Below are 22,118 nucleotides of genomic sequence, written 5' to 3' on the forward strand. Positions count from 1 at the left end.
TAATAAACAAAGAGAACATACAGCAGATAGGAATAAAAGCAATCCACATTGTCATTCACCTCTAAAACAATGTATAGAAAACATTAAAACTAAAATGCTAGTAACCTCACTCAACAAAATGAAACTAGCCGCAATTAAAAAGGTAAGTCCCCTCTTTCAAAAACTAAAGTAAAAGAAAATGTACAAAGAAAAAAGCAGACCTACTAATGAACCTAACACTATATCCACCAGTGTTACTGTAGCCTCTATAAACCAATCCAAAAAAATATTGTTACAGAAAATGTTCCACCATAGAGCTCTTCACAATCTTGTAACAAAAGCTAAAACGTCACGATCTACACTTAAAAATGACTGCAGGAAACTAAAGAGAACATTGTTTATATTGATTTTAAACAGAATGAAACCAATAACTAAATTAACTAATACATCAGAAAAAATACTTATAAACATGCGGAATGTCAATATAGATACCCTTTCAAACTTCTGTGAGGGTGAATGGATTCACACAAGCAGCACAGAACCATATTTCAATGAAGAGGCTTATAATCAAGAACAAAAAAACAAAAAAATGCCATACACAGTGATGGCCGAGAGTATGAAATAGTAGGAGACACCATTATGGAAAAAGAAACCCTTTTAGAAAAAACATCCCCAAAAACTTTCAACCAAATATTCCTTTCACTCAAACAAACCATCCAGTGTACATATGGACATGCAGCTCAATGTGTAGAGTACGCCAACAATCCTTTAAATCTTTCCGACAATTCCTCAGTCACTATGTAAAACTAACAAACAAAGGTAAAATTAAAACTTTACAAGCCATGGACTATTGTCCAGTGTGCAGCCACTCTGGACTTTGAGGAGATTCATTATCCTGTATTTTAGGAACTGCTTGCAAAAGCACATTCCACCACATCAAAATGTTAACAACACACCATTCCACTATACGGAATCTTGTGCATAGACTATACTATGCAAAAGGCCCTGCTCTAGAACTGCAAAATTTAAATAACATTCTCCTACATAAAACAGCCCAATAACTCCTTCAAAAATTAGAGCACATCCAAAGTAAATATTTTGGAACTGAAGGTGTTTTACAAAATTCAGTAACTTCAGAAAACATTACCGAAAACCACACAAACACCATCCTCCTAACAAACACATACAAAAAAGAAATAGCTAAGCTTCAAAACACATCTGCTGAAATACCAGACCAAGTGTGTGTCTGTTGTCGCAGAGATTTTTATAAAAAGAGCACAAAAATAGTAGATATGTCCTACAAAATAGAGGACAATGAAGAATCCCAATGATTCCAATTATTTTTATATCTAATAACAGAAAATAACTAAAAAATAACTGACCCCTCAATAGTTTGCACATACTGCAAAAGAAAGCTTGACAATAACCAAATGCTGTCAAGTGCTATCATGAGTGAATTAGAAATATTCCTACTTCCAAAGGCTCTCTAACAACATAACTTCTATGAAAGTAATGTAATCTAAACAGTACACCCATTTCAAGCTCCAATATGCCTTCAACCGAAAACAGACAAATTACCGCCATCTAAGTTACTTAAAGGCACTGTGGCAAAGTGGTATATTTAAAGTGTTGTGGCCCTAGACCTAAAAATACATCAGTGGTTAACAGTAGCTCAGGATCAGAAGCTGCTGAACACAGTGATAATCCATCAGGAAATAGTCAAACAGCTAGTACTTCGGTCACAACAACAAGAAAAACAGCTACCTCTATGAATATGATTGTGCTTATTCTTTTTTAGAACAAAACCAAAGAGGAAAAAGATGAGGAGGGGGCAAGGAAAAAGTCTAACCTGGTTTCAAATACAACAGAATTAGTGGTGAATGTATCTAAAAGAACTTTGTCTAGTCACAAAACCCAAACTTTAGAAAAAGTCTTAAAGTTTGTACCAACCTACAGTAGTAATACACATGTAGATATACATAAACTAAAATGCAAACTTAAGCTTAAAGTATTCTTTGCAGAACTTCCAGTCTCGACAAAACCTAATGATCAAGATAAAGAATACATTGAGTTTAAACCAAGAAGCACATTCTCAGCACCTATCAGTGTACCATCAATAGAAATATTTCATAAAATGGTACTGGCGGACTGGAATAAAATCCAATTCAAAAGTCCTAAATATCACAATCTGAACAGAGGTGAGTTTTCTCAAATAAAAACGTTATTCTCAGACACAAGCATCACTATGAGACCCACAGACAAGGGAGAACGATTTGTGATTATGGACACGGAAGAATGTAATCAGGAGTGTATGCGACCACTATCTGACCAAAGCACATACGCTAGATTGGATAATGATCCCACAAAGGAAATTAAACTAGATCTAGAAGGCCTCCTCAAAATGGCTGAGGAAATGGAATAGATAGCCAATAAAATCAAATCTTTTCTACTCACAACCTATCGCAAAATGCCACACCTGTACATACTTCCAAAAATCCACAAAAGACTCAATAATCTCCACGATAGACTTGCATAGTAGCAGCAACAGGCAGTATACTGCAAACCTTGGGTACTTACCTTGATTACTTTTTACAGCTTATTATCCAAAAACCCCAACCTATATTAAAGATATGACTCATTTTTTGCATGTTCTGAGTCAGATCGAGTTGAGAATGGCATTCTCTTTACCATCCATGTTAATAGCCTATACACCAGTATCCCTCATGACTTAGGGCAAAAAGCTGTGGAATGGTTACTTTTATAAAAGGAATCAGTAGGAGCTAGTAAAGAATTATTGATGATATCATTGCAGTTTATCACACTTCATTCCTCTTTTGAATACAATCAGGCTTTTTACCTCCAGACACGAGGAACAGCAATGAGAGCCACAATGACACCGGCATATGCCAATACTTTTATGTATCATTTCGAAAGTTCCCATATACTCGAACAGCAACACTGGAAGAAATACATTAAAAAATTGTATTGATATATATATGACATCTTTGGAGTATGGCATGGGGATAGAAAAGAGCTGGAAGAATTTTGATATACCTAAACCGCATGGATGGTTGAATCCAATTTACTATGGAGATTGGGAATGCTGACATGCACTATCTAGCTGTACGAACTCGAATGAAGGGTTCAAAATGTAGTACAACTTTGTTCTCTAAACCTACCAACAGGAACAATTTACTCCATAGAATGAGTTTCCATCCCCCCAATATTCTCAGGAATCTGCCCTATGGACAAATGCTCAGTGTCAAACGGAAAGTGAGCGACCTGAATGAATGTGATGAACATCTAGATACATTACAAGAGAAGCATTGTGACCAGGATACCCAGATGACATCCTACAAAGAGCATTATCCAAAACCAATACCAAGGATTGTGATACTCTTTTGGTTAACACACCTAAATAAGATAGTCCTGATCTCATATTTGTCTCAAAATACTCAACCAGAGCAGATCAATCAAGCAAAGCATAGTGAACGACTGGAGTATTCTAACCAGCGACGAAAGAACGAAAGACCTTTTCCCCCAACCACCAGTGTTTGCCTACCAAAAATAGTAATAACCTTAGAAACATGCTAGTCAACACAAAAGGCATAAAGTGAGTAAATGACCCAGACAAGCATCCAGGAACATATACTTGCCTCACCTGTGGCAATTGTAACAATATAATTAAGGGATCCTAAGTGTCACACCCTAGAACAGGTGAGAAAATTAAACTTAAGTATTATGCCACATGTTCCACAGAGAATGTCATTTATAGCATCAAATGTCCATGTGGGATATATTACATTGGAGAAATTGCAAGGAAGGCAAGACTTTGAATGAATGAACACAAATTCTGCATCAGGAATAAAAACCAAGCTTCAGCGGAGGCCAGACTTTTCGTGGAAAAAGGACACACAGTGTCCCAACTAAGATTACAAATATTGGAAATTTTTGATACGAAAGGATTTCATGTTAATCCCAAATAAAAAAAGGAGCCCAACGTGAGGCTCATTGGATAGAAAGACTAGATGCCCTCTCACTGGGGGCATTAACAAGGAATGGGATTTCAATTGCTTCTTATAATGGTTTGTATCCACTAGCGGTGAGAACAGCAGACATGAATGGTCTATACCCTTGGGGGCATCTAACACGGAGGAACAACAAGAAATCCACAACAGATTTCAGAGGTCTCCTAAAATGATTTAGCTCCTCCATTTTAGAGTAAGAGATATATATACCACATAATGACTGACCGATCAAGGCAGATGTATATACAAACGGATGTACAATTATTGAGTGGCCCATCACCACGGCAGTCAGTTGATTTGAAATAATGTTGACTCTGTTATTGGAAATTTAAATACCACAAAAGTCTAAGGACAAACACATTCTGCCTGGGACCCTATACTTTTTTCACAAAACACAGACAGAAAATCTTTTAGTAAATGATTTTAAGCTTCTACATCTATAGTAGCCTGTTGCTTACTATATATCCCTATACAAAAGAGACTAGCTATCCCTCATTTGGATGCAATCTCCCCAGTCAGTGCTGATGTGCCACCCATCTAGGTTAGGAGATAGAAAAGAGACTAACTCTTCCCTCTCTCACTACTTTACTAACAACTAAAAAGAGTTGCACACTGTAGGAAGTCAGATACATTTTTTATTCCTTCCTATTCATATAAATGTGTCTTATAAAATTAGAAAAATAAAGTTAAGAAATTAATGGTTTCCTTGTTTGTTTCTATTTACACAAATTATTTTTCAGAGTTAATATGTTAAATAGAAGGATGTATTTTTGGCGAGCTTGCCAGTTATATGTAAGTCTCGGGGGTTCTGGTCATCACCCTAAACCTCTGTAATGGTCGTGATTGGACAATGATTTATAATTGTCTGACCTATATAGAGGATCTAACAGGCCTTGATGAAGGACAGATATGTCTGAAATACATTGGCCATATTATGCATCTGCACAGAAAATGTGAAAGAATAATCATTTATGAATACAACTAACGAAGAAATCAAGATATTATTGGTCTAATTAAGTTACCAATTATTGAATATTTTAAAGAATTACAAACCACTGACGTGGATTTTGGGTGTGCAGCCCACACTGCTGGCTTCATAGCCAAGGTGCTTTTCTCAAAGTAGTATATTTGCCATATCATACCACTACGCTTACCCTCTACTATACACCATCACTCAACTAGAGTACAGCTATACCTCTCGATAAAATTCGGCCTAGCTGTTCACATACAAACACTACCCCATGAACACCCCATCACTCTAATAAAGCACAGCTATATCCCATGACAAACCTCCTAGCTGCTCACAAAAGCGTCTTACAGGCCTAACACAGCCAGAACACAGTCTGGGTGTTAACCCACCAGTCTGTACACATTCAACTGATATCTCCACCACCACACCTAATGCTAGGATGCAGCTACCATCAGGCAATCACATCAGCTGTTCACATAACTGGTTCTCCCACACACCCTACAACACTTTATTCTCTCAACTGACCTGGACTGCGGTCCCCGAGGGCGTTTAACCTGCCAGCGCTTTGAGATCATACCAATGATATATAGAGCGCTATATAAATGCCACATAACATAACATAACATAACATTACTTCTTAAAGAAAATGTAGAAACTACGAATACAACGACCAATAGATCAATCTTTGATTGTACTAGTTAATGGTCTACCAACAAAAGACAATGAAATTTGGTAACAACTATTCGACTTCAACAAAGTTAGACACTCCCTACAATATCTGAAAGAAAACACTGAATACTACAAAAATATAAACATAGAGGACAATTTAAGAGAAACCACTCAAATAATTAAAGATGCACCAGCAACTGGCCAATTTGAATGTGTAGATCCTGTTACTGCAGCCAACATTTTAGACCAGTATAAAATGCACCCACTATACTCCAAAGACCCTGTAGAAGATGCATTAGAAACAAATCAAATGCATCAAGCCAAAGGATCCCCAATGAGCACATGTGAAGAAAAAAGTATAAAAGCATGTTCTTTTCCTCTACTCTTTCCTACAGGAAAAGGAGGAAGATATGAAGAAAGCTCCACGCAAATTAGTGCATACGAATATCGCTGTTTACTAATGTATTCTGAAGACCCCAGATTCAGACAAAATGTAGAATACATGTTCCACCTCCTGTTCGAAAATTAACTTGCAACTCTATTTTATGGAGTTGCACACAAATAAAAAACTGGGTCTAATTTCTTAAACATGACTGCTCCCCAACTGCTTAAAAAAAAAGATGAAATTTTGCAGTCAAGTATCAGAAATCTGTTGGCAAACATGTGTCTTACAATCAAATACTGGTTTTCAATGTCATGTTGATGTACGTTGTATGCTAAGGAAGGTGCACCTACCCAAATGGCTTGGTGCTTTAAGTTGTGCAGAGTAAACATGGGATGACATGCAAGGTTACTTATGCACTGCAAACCAAAATAGAAATGGAGTAGATATAAAAACACCAGAAGAACGCTGTTCTCTTGACCCTGTAAATGCATCAAGATACTTTCACCATTGCTTTATTGCCATGCTACACTTCATCTACAATAAAACTTCTCCTCTGCTCAGAGAAGTGCAACACTTCTTTTGAGGTAAAGAATATCAATCAAGAGAAGCACCACACATCCATATTATTTTGTGGATAAAAGATGCTCCCAAATGTGACCATGACAGTGATGCCACTGTTTTACAATTTATTGAAAAATACATTACCTTCAGAAACCCCAGATAGTGACCTACATACAAAAATCTTACACTTGCAATAATTGCCCTCTTGTGGAATGCAAACATAGACATACCACGCAGTGCAAACAATTTTACCGCAGTTGCAAGATGTCACAGCCTATCTCACCAAAGCTGAGAATAAAACAGAGCTAAAAGACCTCTGGGAGGACATATCATTTGACAAAACACTGCCACAAACATTTTACACCTTTGGTATAAAAATGTTCTCCCATAGAGAATGTGGGTGCTACCAAGATGCAGACCCTTTAACAGGTACAGCCTTATATGGCAAATCTGAAAGCATTGTCTGGCTAAACCTTTGCCCAGCTACATCCTGAAAAAGAATACTCAAATCCTAACAAGAGATAGAAACAATAGCCACAAATGATCCCAACAGGCAGGACACATACTTCCCAAAAGAAGTACTGCTTTGTAAAACATGTGCCTGTACAACATAGCCCAAAACTACTCCAACAAAACTAATTTCACAAAAGATGAGATAACTGACAAATATTCAGTCTCAACGTGTGAAGAAAGCCTAGTAAAATTTACCAAACCTAGCCTAATTAATCATATAAAGTTATCATTTAAATCTTTCAAATATAGAAACTGTATTACATGGCCCTACTCCAACTTTTTAAATGTTGGAGAAAAGAAGAAGAATTATTAGGTGACTTTGACTTATTTGAAGCTGCATTCGAGGCTAATGAAAGAAGTATAACAATTGTCAATTTCAAACAATACAAAGAAATGTTGGACAATGAAGAAGACTAGTCAGTGCTCAAATCACAGCTTATTGATTAACAACTCACCATTTATCTAGAAATCACTGAAGAAATTGTACACAGCTTTAAACATGAAACTAAAAGTTGTACCTGTAAAACGTATAAACCTCTGCTCCTGTATGTAAGTGGTGAAGCTGGTTCTGGTAAAACATACTTAATTAAAATAATCAGCACATATCTACAAAATCTAACACACAACAAGCTTTTGGCTGTTGTAACAGCCCCAAAAGGTTGATCTGCCTACAATATAGGAGGTGTAACTTATTCCTTCCAATACAACACTGAAACAAATTAAAATACTACAAATTATCAGCAGAAGCTGCTACTGAAGTACGCAGAATTCTGAAGCAAATGAAAGTGCTCCTAATTGATGAAGTAAGCATGGTTTCCAACTTAATGTTGGCTTTAATTCACCTCAGAATGCAAGAGGTCCTAAAAACTGAATACAAAGGACTTTTTGCAGGAACATATGTTATTGTTTTCAGAGATCTCCTACACTTAACATCAGTAAAAGGTAAACCTATTATCAAAACATTACGACACACACACAATGCTGAAAGGCACTCGGCAGCATAGTAAATGTAAATCTCTGGCAACATTTTCACTACAGAGAACTAACTCAAAACATGCATCAGTCTGCAGACCTCACCTATGATAACTTTTTAAAAAGCATTAGAACTGGCCTGCTTACTAAAGATTCTAAATCAATTTTAAATAGTAGACTAATCCATGAGCTATATGGGAAAAACACATCTGCTGTTGATGTCATGGAACAATTAACTCAAAAAAATATAAAATGCATGTCCTTAATGCCAACCTTTGCAAGCTGTAATCAATTCAATGAGGCAATGTTAAAAAAAGAAAAGGAACCCATACTGCATATCAACTCCACAAATAAACCTGAAGCACACGGCATGACACTCCCTATGTGTCAACAAACAACAGCACGACTAGACAGCTGGATTGGAGAAAATATTAACTTTGTGCCTAAACTTCAGAGTAATTGTAATACATAAACAAAAAACAAGTGTCTAAAACTAAAGACACTCCCGTCCCCTGCAGACCATTAAAGCTGATACACAATCAGTCAAATCTTTCAAATTTTTACTTCAAAATTGATGAATAAATACAGAAAAGCAAAAATATTTATAAAACAGATTCAATCCAGAGGCTTCTGGTTCACATATGAATTTCAAAAGGAATCAAATCAGAATTACAAACAGGCCATCGATATATAAATGAAATCTTCTTGTAGTAAACTAAAGAGAAGTGTCCAAAATCAATATTCTTTTGATGAATTGAAAGGCTCTATGCGTTTCGGGGACACCCCCTTCTTCAGGAGCGAAAGAATAATCTGAAATAACACACATTTAGGAGATCATCAGTTTCAAAATTACAACATGTCATTTCAAAAAACACAGAGAAAATCCTACAATTTTAAATAGAGTAATGCACCTTCTAGGCTGTACACAACTATCCACATCAATTTGAATAGAGTCTGAATGGACAAGGTAAAGAACATATGTGCAATTAATTGGGCATGCAAGCGGTGTGGTTCCAAAAAAGAGAAAAGTGCACTACACATAAACAGTCAGGTAAAAAGTACCAAAGACAAATGTACCTGATAAAAATGAAGGGAAAGTCAGCAGAACTGAGTTCACAGGAGTCCTCTCACTCTCCAAAGATATGTCAAAGTCCCACACGGGAAAAGTAGCTCGTTTGTAGACAGGTTAATGGCGGGGTAGTAATCCTAAAACATAACCTTGAAGCAGAACAATGGTTTAGTCAATAGAGCAATTGGTACAGTTGTTGGCTTACAAACATATCCACAAGACAACAACATTCAGTTTGCCTACAGCTACTTTGACAAACCTGCAGAAGTTAAAGACATTTGTCGCATAATAAGACGTTTCCTTCTTTTCAAAGACATTTGGCATTGGCAGCATAGTCATTAAAGAAGCTATGAGTTACGTAGCACTTTCACGTCTCTGTACACTCAGTGGTCTATTCCTAATTAAGTTTGGTGCATACAAGGTCAACGCTGACATTCCTTGCATCCTAGAATACAACAGGCTGCGTGCACTGTACACCCCCATCTAGGTATATACCCTGTACCTCAAAAAAGAAAACCTTTAAAAAGCAAATGAATACAAAATGAAACTATAACAGATCTCCCAACAATACCGCTAAAGAAACAACAACCAACTCCTTCTCCATCAAATAATACAACCACAAACTGTCTAGCAACACAACTGGAGTAAATTGCTATGCAAATGTAACAATCAATCTTCTCTTCCAATTGCCATCAATTGTTCACAACATTTACTTAAACTGCTCAGACGAGTTGCTGTTGCAAATGCTCATCCTTCATAGAAATGCTACAAATAATCCTGACAGCACTTACAGTGTCTCGGGTATAAGGCTAGAATTGGACTGCTGTACAGGAATGGTAAAATGTACCATAAATACACAAGAGGTTCCTCAAGAAATCATCATGTACTTACTACACGTACTGGAAACCAAAAGCATCCCTATAAATGAAATCTTGCAGATTTCATACATGTGGAAATATACATGCATGCTCTAAAGCCATGTTTCACAAGAGATCTCACTCTTAACGATATCACTGTAACCTTACCGAGGGCAACTGTACCTTCCCTTGCAACTTTTGTACTTGCTTAAATAATGTACCTCATCTGTTAACCTATGTATCTGCTTAAGTAATGGTGCATGTATCTGTCACTGTCACCTTTGTACCTTCCTCAACAATTTCTGCTTATGTATTATGTAACTATGTAACCATGTACCTTCTTAGGAAATGCACCCAGATGCCCCAGGGCCAGGTGTGCAATACAAATAAATAAAATACAAAATAGAATACATATCCCTAACAAACAATTTCTATATGTACACATACCAAATTGTGAATCCAATCCATTTCACCAGCTTCTGCAGAATGCAAATCATGGCACATTCTGCCCTTTTTGCAATTCAGACAATCATTCCAGCATAAAAATAAACTCACATAGCCAATATGTCATACTTATGCTTCTAAGGTACAATGCAGATGGTATCTGAAATAACTGTAGGCTGACTACTTTTACACATGGCCAAGTATCTCTTGGTAAAAAAAAAAAATCAAAACAGTAGGTATAATATAGCACACTGGTGTCACAAACACTTCAGGGTTGCATGTGTCAAAAAAGAAGTGGTTTGTTTCAATGTAACGGCACCTCCGTTACTCCAATACATAGGTTACCAGCAAACCTATCAAGTGCCTACTTAATATTCCTTCAACCCAAATGTACCCACTAAACTGTAGCACAATCAACAGTTAGAATACGCTAATAAGTATCTAACTACTTCAAAAATGTCCTTCATTACAATGCACTTCAAATGCGCCATCACAATTCTTGTTACTTCAAAACCTTTTCTAAAGTCTAATGTAGTTAGAATACGCCAACAGGTATCTAACTACTTTAAACATTCCCTTAAAGACAACATACTTCAAACAAACATACTATCACACCTACACTCACATCATCGTAATAGGTTCTTTTCAATCCTGTATTGAATTTATTCTCCCAATTTCCTAATGATCATTTAATGTCAGTACAACAACAGAGGGTCAAAAAAAGTTAATGTATATGTAAACTTGTATGCAATTAAAGCTCTTAAACAATCCTGCTTAACAAATTATACTGTCTTTTTTCCACAGAAAATGAACCACAGATTCCAGCTTCATTACTCTTTGCAACTAAGTAACCATACCAAGTATAAACAAATACATATTCCATAACCACTATCCTCAACTACACTACAGTTCCTATAATTACTATACACATATTACTACTGTGATGGTTGTGGCCAGTGGCCAGATTCTTGGGATGCCATCATTGTTGTTATATGCTCACAACAGGAGGACTTGCTTCAAATGCGAGTGCAGAATTTGAAACTGTTTTGTTGCTATTTGTGTTCACATTAAATATGATCACCTTTACTCTCTCTTAACTAAAGTTGGTTTAATGGAATTTCTAGAGTTGCATATGTTTCTTTGGGGCACACCAGCCATGACCTTCGGCCATGACCAGTGGCTATGGCCTTTGACTGTGTCCACTGTACATGTTGCTCCAATAGGTTTATGTGGGGCCCCCTAGCCATGGTCTTCGTTCCATGCCATTGTACATGTTGCACCAATACATTTCTTTGGTACCCACTGGCCTTGGCCTTCAGTCAGGCCACTGTACATGTTGCACAATATGCTTCCTTTGGACCCACTGGCCTTGGTCTTCGGCCAGGCCACTGTACATGTTGCACCAATAGGTTTCTTTGGGGACACTAGCCATGGCCTTCAGCTGTGGCCAGTGTACATTTTGCACCAATACATTTCTTTGGGGCCCACTAGCCATGGACTTCGGTCATGCCACTGTACATGTTGCACCAATAGGCTTCTTTGGGGCCCATTTGCCATGGCCTATATCCATGCCACTGTGCATGTTGCACCAATAGGTTTTTTTGGGGCCCATTAGCACTGGCCTTCGGTATGCACACTGTACATGTTGCACCAATAGGCTTCTTTGAGGCCCACTTGCCGTGGCCTATATCCAGGTCACTGTGCATGTTGCACCAATAGGTTTCTTTGGGGCACACTAGCCATTGTTTTTCTTTCACTCTCTCCTGATTCCCATGGGATTCACCTGATAATGGCAGTGAACTACACAAACAGAGTCAATGAACTGCCCATGCCTGCAACACTCTCTCAGTGTTCCCCTGATAATCTGAAAACTCTTGGAAATCAAAACCTCTTCTCAGTCCTCTCAGGCACTCACCAAGTGCCCCCTCCTCTTTCGATGGTTCCCACACTCCCTTCAGCTTCTTTTAATCTCTCTGGTCCTTCTCGCATTACCCCCTTTCACTCTTTTGTTCATGTGACGCATTTTCTTTCTGAAGCGCTTCTTCCGCTGTAGCCGTGGGAATCCCACGAGATTCCCCCGGTATTCCCCTGATAATCCAAAAACGTTTGAACTCTAACTGGCTCCGCACACCACCCCCAACTCTTCAATTTCACATGGTATCCTCTTTCCCTCTCCCCACCTCTAGCCCAATGCAATTTCATCCTTTTTCATCCTGCAAATAGCTTTTTGAGCACTTTTTGTTTTCGTATTACCCCGGTTGTTCCATGGTAATGGCTTGCATCGAGTAAAATTAAATGGTGGCTTTTCATTTCTGGATAGCCTCTCTGCTGCTATGTACCATGGGATATATAGCTCAATTTCTGGGAGCAGGGGGCACAGCCTTCCCCAGCAAATATTTATAAAACTCCTGGACAGAATAACCCCAAACTTGTCCTGGAAATTATTTGGTCCGAATTCGCCCAGCAGTTTTTGCGCTTTGGCTTTACCAAATTTGGACTTTTTCTCTATTTGAAAATGAATGGGAGGTGGCCGAAAACAGTGTTATTTTGCTTTCTTAATATATTTTTTATTTTTTAACAAATCTTTCCCAAAATGTTCAGTCTGGAGGGGCCTATGACAAAACTTTTGTTTGGAAAATATCAGCCATATCTGTCCTGCAAGTCAAAAGTTATTAGCAATAGAAATTGTGGATTTCCTATGACTCAAGGCTATCACCTTAACTATATAATATATATTTGTCTAATACATGTTCATTTCGATTTTAGCATCTGCGCCACATTCATTTGTCACTTATTCCCATTAGCAATTTCCTTAATCCTTGCAATGTGCTAATATGTTTACTGCTGACAAGACTTTTTAAAGCTTAACAGGCCGATTCATGGAATAATTAGCGCGGCGCAAGTGGGCAAAAACGTGCGAATCGCAGTGGAATAGCGAAAATCGCAGTGCAAGTGCGAAAATCGCACGAAAAGCAGCGCACGTCGATTCATGGAAGGCCGTGCGTGAGAAAACCAGCGGATGTGCGATAAAAAAGTGCGCCGCGCACGTTGGCGCACAGGCCATCTAACAGCGTGCGCCAGGTCACAGCGAAAATCGCACAGGCCACAGCGAAATTCGCACATAGCGCGGCACACGCAACAAAAGTAGGCGGAACACGGGCGTAACACTCGGAATGGGGAACAACTTGCAAAAACGTGGGCGTCACGGGGGAAGTACAGGGCACAAGTGTGCGGAACGCCCACACGCTCGCCTACAACACGTATTCATGGAATAGAATAGGGCAAAAAAGCGCACGCTGAAACCAGCGCACTGGCACAAACACGACCGCCACAAGAAAGCAGGCGGTAGCGTCTCTGCGGCTGTAAGAAATGTGCACCAAAAGGTGCGCCAACAAATAGCACCTATATACTGCCATGATGAATGTCCTATACTGTGGCCCTCCAGGACAAATGACGTGCAAAGGGGTACCCACAAACACGGACACCCGCTGACAAAAAATACGTGTGCGTGTATACAGGGGTGCGCGGGAAGTCTCAGACGCGATTTCAGCAGGGTACAACTTCACGCGATCGGGCCTGGGGGAGCGGGCTACGTGTATTTCAGGGGTTTGCGTGAAGTTTTTCACGCGATCGGGCCTGGGGGAGCGGGCTACGTGTATTACAGGGGTTCGCGTGAAGTTTCTCACGCGATCGGGCCTGGGGGAGCGGGCTACGTGTATTACAGGGGTTCGCGTGAAGTTTTTCACGCGATCGGGCCTGGGGGAGCGTGCTACGTGTATTACAGCGGTTCGCGTGAAGTTTTTCACGCGATCGGGCCTGGGGGAGCGGGCTACGTGTATTACAGGGGTTCGCGTGAAGTTTCTCACGCGATCGGGCCTGGGGGAGCGGGCTACGTGTATTACAGGGGTTCGCGTGAAGTTTCTCACGCGATCGGGCCTGGGGGAGTGGGCTACGTGTATTTCAGGGGTTCGCGTGAAGTTTTTCACGCGATCGGGCCTGGGGGAGCGGGCTACGTGTATTTCAGGGGTTCACGTGAAGTTTTTCACGCGATTAGCCAGGGTACGTGTATTTCAGGGGTGCGCGGGAAGTTCCACACGCGAATATACTGGGCGCATGTATTTCAGGGGTGCGCGTGAAGTTTTTCACGCGATCGGGCCTGGGGGAGCGGGCTACGTGTATTTCAGGGGTTCGCGTGAAGTTTTTCACGCGATCGGGCCTGGGGGAGCGGGCTACGTGTATTTCAGGGGTTCGCGTGAAGTTTTTCACGCGATTAGCCAGGGTACGTGTATTTCAGGGGTGCGGGGGAAGTTCCACACGCGAATATACTGGGCGCGTGTATTTCAGGGGTGCGCGTGAAGTTCCACACGCGATTCCATCAGGGTAGGTGTATTTCAGGGGTGCGCGGGAAGTTCCACACGCGATTCCATCAGGGTACGTGTATTTCAGGGGTGCGCGGGAAGTTCCACACGCGAATAGCCTGGGCGCGTGTATTTCAGGGGTGCGCGGGAAGTTCCACACGCGAATAGCCTGGGCGCGTGTATTTCAGGGGTGCGCGTGAAGTTCCACACGCGATCGGGCCTGGGGGAGCGGGCTACGTGTATTACAGGGGTTCGCGTGAAGTTTCTCACGCGATTGGGCCTGGGGGAGCGGGCTACGTGTATTTCAGGGGTTCGCGTGAAGTTTTTCACGCGATCGGGCCTGGGGGAGCGGGCTATGTGTATTTCAGGGGTTCGCGTGAAGTTTTTCACGCGATCGGGCCTGGGGGAGCGGGCTACGTGTATTTCAGGGGTTCACGTGAAGTTTTTCACGCGATTAGCCAGGGTACGTGTATTTCAGGGGTGCGGGGGAAGTTCCACACGCGAATATACTGGGCGCATGTATTTCAGGGGTGCGCGTGAAGTTCCACACGCGATTCCATCAGGGTAGGTGTATTTCAGGGGTGCGCGGGAAGTTCCACACGCGATTCCATCAGGGTACGTGTATTTCAGGGGTGCGCGGGAAGTTCCACACGCGAATAGCCTGGGCGCGTGTATTTCAGGGGTGCGCGGGAAGTTCCACATGCGAATAGCCTGGGCGCGTGTATTTCAGGGGTGCGCGGGAAGTTCCACACGCGAATAGCCTGGGCGCGTGTATTTCAGGGGTGCGCGGGAAGTCCCACACGCGATTACAGCAGGGTACGTGTATTTCAGGGGTGCGCGGGAATTTCCACACGCGAATAGCCTGGGCGCGTGTATTTCAGGGGTGCGCGGGAATTATCACACGCGATTTGGCTTGGTACGTGTATTACAGGGGTGCGTGGGAAGTTACACATGCGATTAGGCTGGGTGGGTCCTCACAGGTGTTCCCTGTACACCCTCCACGGCCCCTGCAGGCAGCCCACAAAACAGGGGACTACCCTGCACACCTGCTCATGTCTCCCACCACCCCACCCCCCACCATCCAGGGGCACCCTCCACCAGGCCCCCACTCATGTCCCCTATCATCCCCAACCCCCCAGTCACCAGGGGCACCCTCCACCAGGCCCCCACTCATGTCTCCCACCACCCCCACCCCCCCAGTCACCAGGGGCACCCTCCACCAGGCCCCCACTCATGTCTCCCACCACCCCCACCCCCCAGCAGTGCAGGGGCAGCCTCCACCAGGCCCCCACTCATGTCCCCTATCACCCCCACCCCCCCAGTCACCAGGGGCACCCTCCACCAGGCCCCCACCCATGTCTCCCACCACCCCCACCCCCCCAGTCACCAGGGGCACCCTCCACCAGGCCCCCACTCATGTCTCCCACCACCCCCACACCCCAGCAGTGCAGGGGCAGCCTCCACCAGGCACCCACTCATGTCCCCTATCACCCCCACCCCCCCGCCACCAGGGGCACCCTCCACCAGGCCCCCACTCATGTCTCCCACCACCCCCACCCCCCCAGTCACCAGGGGCACCCTCCACCAGGCCCCCACTCATGTCTCCCACCACCCCCACCCCCCAGCAGTGCAGGGGCAGCCTCCACCAGGCACCCACTCATGTCCCCTATCACCCCCACCCCCCGCCACCAGGGGCACCCTCCAACAGGCCCCCACTCATGTCTCCCACCACCCCCACACCCCCAGTCACCAGGGGCACCCTCCACCAGGCCCCCACTCATGTCTCCCACCACCCCCACCCCCCAGCAGTGCAGGGGCACCCTCCACCAGGCCCCCACCCATGTCTCCCACCACCCCCACCCCCCCAGTCACCAGGGGCACCCTTCACCAGGCCCCCACTCATGTCTCCCACCACCCCCACCCCCCCAGTCACCAGGGGCACCCTCCACCAGGCCCCCACCCATGTCCCCCTGCCCCCAGGTCCTGACGATACACAATCATGGCAGTAATGGGCAGCATACCCAGCACAAACACCCAGGCAAGGATTGCATCCACCCACATAGAGAATGCAATTACATGACACAACCCCAATGGCAAGTATGTAAATGAACACATGTCCGTCACACACACATACACAATGGCTGCAAGTGAATGTCAAAACCCATATCATGACATGTATGAAACCAAAGACAAAATAACACAAGTGGAAGTAAAAATAAAAAATGTATTAAAGATTAAAAATAAGTAAACAAATCAAACATACAACTATGTGGATAACAAAATAAATGGTCCATGTTGGAGAACCAAAGTAAAAATCAAAAAACGAAAAAGGAATACAAAAACAAATGTTGACCAAAGCAATATCAAGTAGAAGCAAAAGAATGAAAAACCATTTCCACATGGTGAACACAATAATGAAAAAAAGAAAATGTCCCTTCAAAAAACAAACTAAATACAGGAATGTACCAGGGTCCATGAGCCCAACACCATAAACGAAACCTACTACTACCTAATGAAAAAAATATATACAAAAAAGTGGCCATTGTCCGAGCGGTCCAAAATAATAAAAACAAATAAAGGAAACCTAACACTAACTAACTATATAACTATATACAAAGGCAGCGGGCAAGTCCTGCGGCTCACTTGTTGATGTTGCTGGCCAGGGCATCATCGAACTCCATGTCGATGTCCTGGAGGCGGGACTGTGTCCTGGCCCCGAGGTCTCGCAGGGATAACCCCATGTTCAGCTCAAACTCCCTGCGAGCTTCCTCGAGGCACTCAGCCCGCCTCAACGCCCGACGCATGGAGAACTCCGCCCTGACCATGGCGAGCCGCTCCTCTTCCGCCCACTGCTGCTCCGCACCTATCCGCTGGACCAACTGCTCCCACACGGAAGACACCACCATCCCAGGGTTGCCCTGCCCTCCGGCCGATGCCTGCCCCTCTGATCTTGATGGCCCCGAGCCATGATGCCTCCCACGTCGAGCCCGCTGCTGCCTCCGACGCCACTGCCTCTGTCAGCACGACGGCATCCAGGCTGATGGAAACCACCGACGCGGTCGTGCACGTGCCCTGCCTGATGATGCTGTCACATCTTCCATCTGCTGGGGTCCAGTTGCTGTGTTGTCCACCCCTGCTGGACCTCCGACTCCCAACTGTGGCAGGGATGGGATCCCCACCGAGCTGGCTGCATTGGTCGGGGCAGGTCCACAGGGGGCCCTGGTGGCATCTGGGCTGGAAGACGGCAAGGAGAACGACTGGTGGATAGCCTGCACAGAGGAGGAGAGGGCCGCCACATTGGCCAACACATGCAGGAAACCCCCGAACATGGCCGATCCCAATTGGGCCACGTCGGCACGGTGCACTTCGTGATGACGTGCGTGCTCCTCCCGGGAAGCACGCACGGCATCACGAATCACAGCCGTGCGCATCGCGACCCCAATCAGGACCTTCTCCGCACGGCCAGGGGTTCCCACGTCCGCAGGTGGAGGGGAGTCAGGTGACATGGACATCCCCTCTACCTGCGGACGGGCCTGGGACGGGGCATCCCTGCTGGTGCATGGTGGTGCACTCACAGGGTCAGGGACAGCGACATGCACAGGCCCCTCCACGGTGACCTGTGCTGCCTCCTGCCCCTGGCCCTGGACTGCACCACTTGCACCAGCAGGGATGCCCCCACCAGGCCCCATGTGTGCCCCAGTGGCGGCCTCCTCCTCCTCTGTGCAAACCACCAACCTGGATGGCTCCTCACCGTCTCCCACCGTAGCAGGCCCCTGTGGGGGCTCACCCACGCCTTCCGCTGCAGCCGTGGGGGCATCCCCGCCGCCTTGCTCCACAGCGCCGTCTCCGCCCTCTTCTTCACTAGCCGCTGCGTAGAGGGAGACAAAGAACACAAGCATCAGGGCACTGTACAATGGTCCCCTAGACAGGAAGCAATAGCAGATGAGCACCACTGTCAAAGTACACTTCCATCATGTCCCTCCACAACACATGGGTCAGTCCAGGCAAAACACACACAGTAACAGGCATGGTGCATGCCATGGACATTTCCATGCATGTCCAATGGACTCTTGAAACATTCAATGATATGTAACTCACATGCATCATGGCTCATGCCTATCACATGCACACACTTCACCTCAGTCACATCCATCTGGCCCCAAACACACCAAACACAGCGGATACAAGGGTAATTTGGCTGCTTCACTGAATCTGTGCATTGTCACACACATGTGTCATGCATCCATGGCATGCACAAGTCACAGACACGCAGGTCAGGCACACAGACATGGCTACCATATATGTACCTGGCATCAGCACCCATCCCTCACCCCCACCCATGTCCAGGTACAGAGACTGGCATGCTCTCATGTTCAAAATCTGCATAGGGCTCCCCATGCGGCATTTGAACACATGCAACAACCATGTGGGTCACACATCACTGGTCGCACATGCATTACCATGATGTCCCTGCACACATACATGCATACATGGCCTATGGCACACATACAGGCAAGTATCATAGAACCAGCACACCGCAACATGCCCTGTCTCACACAGTAATGCTTGGACACTTACCGCTCAACTCCAGACGGGCCTCCCTCTCAAGAAACTGGGCGTGGAGCGCTGGGCGTACGCGTTCCAGGACCCTCATCTGGATGGAACTCATGTGGCCCCGGCCCCCCTCCACGAGGCGCCGGGCCTTCACAAGGGTCCTGGACCTCAAGTCCTCCCAGCGCTTCTTGATCTTCAGGACGTCGCGGGTTGCCACCCCCTCCGCGTTGATGGCAACCACACAGTCGGCCCAGATCCTCTCCCGTCCTTCCTTGCTGGCGCGGGACGATCCAAAGAGGGCATCATACTGCCCCAGGACATGCTCCACCAGGACACCAACTTCGGTGTCAGTGAAGCTGGTGCCCCTCTGCCCCTCTGGCCTGGGGTTGCCACTGGTGCCAGATGTGGAAGTGCCCGACATGGCAACCCCAGAGGCAGGTGTGGGTGGGCAACTGGGTCCTGGGGCTGGGCTGTGGAGCGATGTAATCCCAGTCGTCATGACATGTATGAAACCAATGAGAAAATACCACAAGTGAAAGTTAAAAAGAACATGTATTAAAGATGAAAAATAAGTAAAAAAATCAAACACACAACAATGGGGATAACAAAATAAATGGTCCATGTCCGAGAACAAATGTAAAAATAAAAAAAACAAAGTAATCCAAAAACAAATGTTGTCCAAAGCAAAATCATGTGGAAGTAAAATAATGAAAAACCATTTCCTCATGGTGAACACAATAATTAATAAAAAAAATGTTTCTTCAAAAAGCAAACTATATACACGAAAATTCCAGGGTCCATGAGCCCAACACCATAAATGAAACCTACTACTACCTAATGAAAATAATATATACAAAAAAGTGGCCATTGTCCGAGCGGTCCAAAAAAACACAAATTAATAAAGGAAACCTAACACTAACTAACTAAATAACTATATACAAAGGCAGCGGGCAAGTCCTGCGGCTCACTCGGTGATGTTGTTGGCCAGGGCATCATCGAACTCCATGTCGATGTCCTGGAGGCGGGACTCTGTCCTGGCCCCGAGGTCTCGCAGGGATAACCCCATGTCCAGCTCAAACTCCCTGCGAGCTTCCTCGAGGCACTCAGCCCGCCTCAACGCCCGACGCATGGAGAACTCCGCCCTGACCATGGTGAGCCGCTCCTCTTCCGCCCGCTGCCGCTCCGCACCTATCCGCTGGACCAACTGCTCCCACACGGAAGACACCACCATCCCAGGGTTGCCCTGCCCTCCGGCCGATGCCTGCCCCTCTGATCTTGAAGGCCCCGAGCCATGATGCCTCCCACGTCGAGCCTGCTGCTGCCTCCGACGCCACTGCCTCTGCCAGCACGACGGCATCCAGGCTGATGGAAACCACCGACGCCGTCGTGCACGTGCCCTGCCTGATGATGCTGTCACATCTTCCACCTGCTGGGGTCCAGTTGCTGTGTTGTCCACCCCTGCTGGACCTCCGACTCCCAACTGTGGCAGGGATGGGATCCCCACCGAGCTGGCTGCATTGGTCGGGGCAGGTCCACAGGGGGCCCTGGTGGCATCTGGGCCGGAAGACGGCAAGGAGAACGACTGGTGTATAGCCTGCACAGAGGAGGAGAGGGCCGCCAGATTGGACAACACATGCAGAAAACCCCCGAACATGGCCGATCCCAATTGGGCCACGTCGGCACGGTGCACTTCGTGATGACGTGCGTCGTCCTCCCGGGAAGCACGCACGGCATCACGAATCACAGCAGTGCGCATCGCGACCCCAATCAGGACCTTCTCCACACGGCCAGGGGTTCCCACGTCCGCAGGTGGAGGGGAGTCAGGTGACATGGACATCCCCTCTACCTGCGGACGGGCCTGGGACGGGGCATCCCTGCTGGTGCATGGTGGTGTACTCACAGGGTCAGGGACAGCGACATGCACAGGCCCCTCCACGGTGACCTGTGCTGCCTCCTGCCCCTGGCCCTGGACTGCACCACTTGCACCAGCAGGGATGCCCCCACCAGGCCGCATGTGTGCCCCAGTGGCGGCCTCCTCCTCCTCTGTGCAAACCACCAACCTGGATGGCTCCTCACCGTCTCCCACCGTAGCAGGCCCCTGTGGGGGCTCACCCACCCCTTCCGCTGCAGCCGTGGGTGCATCCCCGCCGCCTTGCTCCACAGTGCCGTCTCCGCCCTCTTCTTCACTAGCCGCTGCGTAGAGGGAGACAAAGAACACAAGCATCAGGGCACTGTACAATGGTCCCCTAGACAGGAAGCAATAGCAGATGAGCACCACTGTCAAAGTACACTTCCATCATGTCCCTCCACAACACATGGGTCAGTCCAGGCAAAACACACACAGTAACAGGCATGGTGCATGCCATGGACATTTCCATGCATGTCCAATGGACTCTTGAAACATTCAATGATATGTAACTCACATGCATCATGGCTCATGCCTATCACATGCACACACTTCACCTCAGTCACATCCATCTGGCCCCAAACACACCAAACACAGCGGATACAAGGGTAATTTGGCTGCTTCACTGAATCTGTGCATTGTCACACACATGTGTCATGCATCCATGGCATGCACAAGTCACAGACACGCAGGTCAGGCACACAGACATGGCTACCATATATGTACCTGGCATCAGCACCCATCCCTCACCCCCACCCATGTCCAGGTACAGAGACTGGCATGCTCTCATGTTCAAAATCTGCATAGGGCTCCACATGCGGCATTTGAACACATGCAACAACCGTGTGGGTCA

At 45.4% G+C, this 22,118-nt stretch overlaps 1 long non-coding RNA gene across 1 annotated transcript in view; it reads right to left on the reverse strand.

The window, feature by feature from the left end:
• Positions 1–8,687: 8,687 nt before the first annotated feature.
• The window catches only part of LOC138525556 (uncharacterized), an 84,359-nt gene continuing 70,928 nt past the window's right edge, over positions 8,688–22,118 (reverse strand). The window contains exons 2-3 of the long non-coding RNA XR_011283354.1: positions 9,155–9,295; positions 8,688–8,887 (exon numbers count right to left, since the gene is read on the reverse strand). This is a non-coding gene — a long non-coding RNA (uncharacterized lncRNA). The remainder of the gene's footprint in view (positions 8,888–9,154; positions 9,296–22,118) is intronic.

This window comes from Ambystoma mexicanum, chromosome 7p, assembly GCF_040938575.1.
Source record: "Ambystoma mexicanum isolate Mex_15411 chromosome 7p, UKY_AmexF1_1, whole genome shotgun sequence".
NCBI classification, from domain to species: Eukaryota; Metazoa; Chordata; class Amphibia; order Caudata; family Ambystomatidae; genus Ambystoma; species Ambystoma mexicanum.